Genomic DNA, 5,479 nt, shown 5'->3' with positions numbered 1-5,479 from the left:
ATAATCATGGTAACTTTACAACGTTAAAGGTAAAAACACTTCCAAGTAGAAAGCACTCAAGTGGTAGCCTGTGTTGTTTAGGTGGAACTATATAATGTATAGTAGTCATTTAATGTACTGGTTTCTCATTCTTTCTGTTCCCTTTAAATAGAAATATATAAATCAGTGCATTCATATCAAGCGCTGTCTCTGTGATGTAATGTTTGAGCTTGTAATGGTTGATGTAATGGTTAATTTTGTTCATACTGCATATGAAATTTCACTTGTGAACATAGCTACTAATTACTTGCTGATTTAATTCTTATAGCACAGGCTCTATAATAAGCTATTAACCACAAGCCATTATTAATTGGTAACTTTCTTAGCTATGTCATGCTGTTCACTCGACAGGGAAACACTTCTAAAGACAGCCGTTGATCAAATTCTTTGTGCAACTTTGTGCAAGGAGCTATGACTGAAATACGAAGTACTAAGTAGCTATGATCCTTGGCTTGTTTAAAAACCATGGTAAGCAGAAAGATCAGAAAAGTTATGCAGAGAGTTTAACCTTACCTCTCTTCTCTGGTTTTCCTTTTACAATATTAGAGTGTGATGTTTTCCCTAACTATGACTCACAATCTAAAGGTCATCATAGAAGAAGGTGAAAGTCCAATTTAAAAAGGAAATCCTGTGTGGCAAGAAAATGCTAAAAGTTATGTCAAAAGAGAAATGATAAAACTTGAAAAATAATTGTGAATTGATTCACAAAGTGCTAATCTCTAATATTTATAAATATCAATGAAAAGAACTTCCACTCAAGAGGAAAATGGGCAAAATGTATGAAGACAGAAGACTTGGCCCTTAAACATATGAAAAAGTGCTTTATCTCATAAAAAAATGCAATCTGAAAAGTTAGATTTACAGGAATTCAAAAGGTTGATAAACCTTTGGAAGCATTGAATAAAATGAGCATTTTCATACATTTCAGGTGAGATTATAAATTAGTGTAATTCATGTAGAGAGCAATTATTCAGCTATCATCCAAAATTACAAATACTTAAATCTTTGATCCGGAAGTCCTACTTCTGGAATATACTTGCATATGTGTGAAATAGTATGTGTAAAACTATTCATTGAAACATTTTGTAACTGTAATACCCATCACTAGTGAAAGTTGCTTAGTCTTGTCTGACTCTTTGCGACACCATGGATTATACAGTCCATGGAATTAGCCTTTCCCTTCTCTACGGGATATTCCCAACCCACGGAGTGAACCCAGGTCTCCCACATTGCAGGTGGGTCTTTACCAGCTGAGCCACCAGGGAAGCCCAAGAATACTTGAGTGGGTAGCCTATCACTTCTTTAGCAGATCTTCCCGACCCAGGAACCGAACTGGGGTCTCCTGTGCTGCAGGCAGATTCTTTACTGACTGAGTTATCAAGGAAGCCCTCATTAGGGGACTGATTAAATAATACATTTATTGGTGAATAGGAAGAGTTGGACTGTAAAGGGGGCTGAGCACAGAATTGATGCTTTTGAAGTGTGGTGTTGGAGAAGACTTGCAAGTCCCTCGGACTGCAAGGAGATCCAACCAGTCCATCCTAAGGGAAATCAGTCCTGGGTGTTCATTGAAAGGACTGATGTTAAAGCTGAAACTCCAGTATTTTGGCCACCTGATGTGAAGAGCTGACTCATTTTAAGACACTAATGTTGGGAAAGATTGAAGGCAGGAGGAGAAGGGGACGACAGAGGATGAGATGGTGAGATGGCATCACCAACTCAATGGACATGAGTTTGGGTAAACTCCAGGAGTTGGTGGTGGACAGGGAGGCCTGGCGTGCTGCGGTTCATGGGGTAGCAAAGTGTTGGGCACGACTGAGTGACTGAACTGAACTGAACTGAAAAGGTTGTACAAAATAATACTCTTTATTCCTAATATAGAAAGCGATGGGAAAAAGTAAAGTTTAGAAATTGATGTATTTTGGGTAAAGAGGGAGAAAACATTTGTATGTGTTTTTATTAGGCTGTGGAAGGATTACAAAATACATGATTATGAGGAAAGCATATGAGGTCACACTTCTAGTTCCCTTCACTCCAGATACAGTACAATGATAAATTGGTCTATCTGTCTCTTCTATATTTTATCTAAATTTCTTTTAAGTAAAAAGATATATTACTTCTCAGAAACAAATTGAAGATTTTTAAGGAACCATAATCCAAACACACACATTAGGGAAAAACTACACTGGTGTATTTACTGTGTGATCAGAAGTTAATGGGTTTTGAATAGGGGTCTCAGGCAAAATATGGTGAAAGCAGCAATGTAATCAGCTATGCAGTTCACCAATTTTGACTCAGTGGGTCCAATGTACTTGAAATGTGTCTAATTTCTGCTAGAAAAACAGTGAAAAAAGACCTCCAAGATTTGAAACAGTTGCATTTTCCTAGGCCAATAATTCTCTTCCTGAAAAACAGCTCTTCGTTTGTGATTAGGTTTAATAGAGATTCAGTTCAGTTTAGTTGCTCAGTCGTGTCTGATTCTTTGCAACCCCATGAACCACAGCACGCCAGGCCTCCCTGTCCATCACCAACTCCTGTAGTCCACCCAAACCCATGTCCACTGAGCCAGTGATGCCATCCAGCCATCTCATCCTCTGTTGTCCCCTTCTCCTGCCCTGAGTCTTTCCCAACATCAGTGTCTTTTCAAATGAGTCAGCTCTTCGCATGAGGTGGCCAAAGTACTGGAGTTTCAGCTACAGCATCAGTCCTTCCAATGAACACCCAGGATTGATCTCCTTTAAGATGGACTGGTTGGATCTCCTTGCAGTCCAAGGGACTCTCAAGAGTCTTCTCCAACACCACACTTCAAAAGCGTCAATTCTTCAGTGCTCAGCTTTCTTCACAGTCCAACTCTCACATCCATACATGACCACTGGAAAAACCATAGCCTTGACTAGACGGACCTTTGTTGGCAAAGTAATGTCTATGCTTTTCAATATGCTATCTAGATTGGTCATACCTTTCCTTCCAAGGAGTAAGTGTCTTTTAATTTCATGGCTGCAATCACCATGTGCAGTGATTTTGAAGCCCAGAAAAATAAAGTCAGCTACTGTTTCCACTGTTTCCCCGTCTATTTGCCATGAAGTGGTGGGACTGGATGCCATGATCTTAGTTTTCTGAACGTTGAGCTTTAAGCCAACTTTTCCACAGTGTATTGTGGTCACACAGTCAAAGGCTTTAATAGAGATTGACCCTTATGAATTAGGTGTTCCTATATCACCAGGTATGAGCCTAGGAGCCCCACTATCAGGTTGAAATGGCATATCATGGTTTAAAACGACTCTTTGCTATACTCTCATCCTTTTCTCAGTCTCCTGTATTATGGGGTTGACTAAAGTCAGTTGACTAAGGGGAAAAAATTTGGAATCTAGTTTCCTAAAGGTAGTGGAATGCACCAAAACCCAGATGTCTCTTACACATTTTCTGGAAACTATATAGAATAATCTAAAGCAAAGCCATGGATGATCCACACCTTTAGCACAACTAGAGAACACTACAGTTTGCAAACTACCTGTAAGTAAGAATAAATATGGATGAAAAATTGCTGAAGAGTTTTTATTATTATTGAGCTGTATTTCACATATAACACTATATTATTTTCAGGTATATAACAATGATTCAGTGTTCGTATCTATAAATCTTAACACCCATCACCACACATAAGTAGACATTTTTTTTTCTGATTACAATGATAACTTTTAAGCTCTATTTTTTAGTGATTTTCAAATGTACAGTATTACTATAACCACCATGCTTTACATTATATCCCATTATTAATTTGTAGCTGGAAGTTTGTATTTTTTACCCCCTTTATCTATTTTGCCTACTCCCAGACCCTTGAATCTGAACTCTGTACTTGTGAATTCAGATTTTTTGTTTTTTGCTCTTAGGTCCACACATGAGATCATACAGTATTTGTCTCTCTCTCTGTCTAACTTACTCCACTTTGGTGTAATGTCTTCAAATTCCATCCATGGTGTCACAAATGGCAAAGTTTCCTTCTTTATGGTTGAATAATTTTCCATCATATACACACACATATTTTCTTATCGATTCATCCATCGTTGGATACTTAGTGTATTTTCCTGTCCTGGCTTTTGAACTAGTGCTACAGTGAACACGGGGTGCAGACATCTTTCAGATAGTCATTTTTTTTCTTTCAGATAATTATCCAGAAGAAGAATTGCTGCATCATGTGGTAGTTATTATATTTTTAACTTTTTGAGAAACATTCGTACTATTTTGCATAGTGGCTGCATCAATCTACACTCCTCCAACAATGCACAAATGTGTCCTTCTCTCCACATCCTTACCAACACTTATTTCTTGTCTTTTTGATGATAACCACTTTCATAGGAATGAGGTGATACTTCATTGTGGTTTTGATTTGTACTTCCCTGATGATTTGTTATATTGAGCATCATTTCATGTGCTTATTGATCTTATGTATGTGTTCTTTAGAAAAAATGAGTATTTTGCCCATTTATAATTGGATTTTTTTGCAGTTGAGTTATGTGAGATCTTTATATATTTTGGATACTAACTCCTTATCATATATTAATATATGATTTGGAAAGATTTTCTCCCATTTGGTAGGTTGCTTTTTCATTTTGTTAATGATTTCCTTTGCTGTGCAGAAACTTTTTAGTTTGATGTAACCCTGCTGTTTGTTTGTGCTTTTTTTGCCTTTGGTTTTGGTGTCAAATATAAAAAATTCATCATCAAGATTGATATCAAGGAGCTTATGACCTAGAATTCCTTTTAGGGTTTTAGAGTGTTAGGCCTTATATTAATGTCTTTGATTCATTTTGATTTAATTTTTGTGTATGGTATAAGTTGAAGTTGGGTCCAGTTTCATTCTTTTGCATGCTGCTATCCAGTTTTCCCAACAACACTTATTGAAGACTCTGTGCTTTTCCCATTGTATATTCTAGGCTCTTTTGTTGTAAATTGATTGTCCATATATGTGTGCATTTATTTCCCAGTTCTTTCTTCTGTTCCAGTAGTCTGTATGTCTGTTTTATGCCAGTGCCATGCTGTTTTGATCATTATAGTTTTGTAATATAGCTTGAAGCCTGAAGCCTCTATCTTTGTTCTTCCAGTAGTTATTTTTTGAGTTTTTGATGCAAACTTTTGTGGAGGACAAAGGATGTGTTAAAGGTCTGGAAAATGTTAAAAAGGGATCTGGAAGTACAAAGCTTAAGGGTGAGCCAACAGTCCACTTCAACTGTGAAAATACTGAAAAAAGTCCTGGTATATTCAAGCAGTCTCTTCTGGTAGAAGAAAGTCAAAGGAACTGGGGCATGTCCTTTGGATTCTGAATGGTTAACTGGAAAAAAAATTGAAGAGGTGAAATTCAGGATCCTATAAACAAATAACCATAAAAGAAAAGGGAGCACACAACTATCACCCACAAAACTGTCATCCGTTAAAGAAGTTG

This window comes from Bison bison, unplaced genomic scaffold (assembly GCF_000754665.1).
Source record: "Bison bison bison isolate TAMUID 2011002044 unplaced genomic scaffold, Bison_UMD1.0 scf7180017864146, whole genome shotgun sequence".
Classification (NCBI taxonomy): domain Eukaryota; kingdom Metazoa; phylum Chordata; class Mammalia; order Artiodactyla; family Bovidae; genus Bison; species Bison bison.
This window is presented reverse-complemented; position numbering follows the sequence as displayed.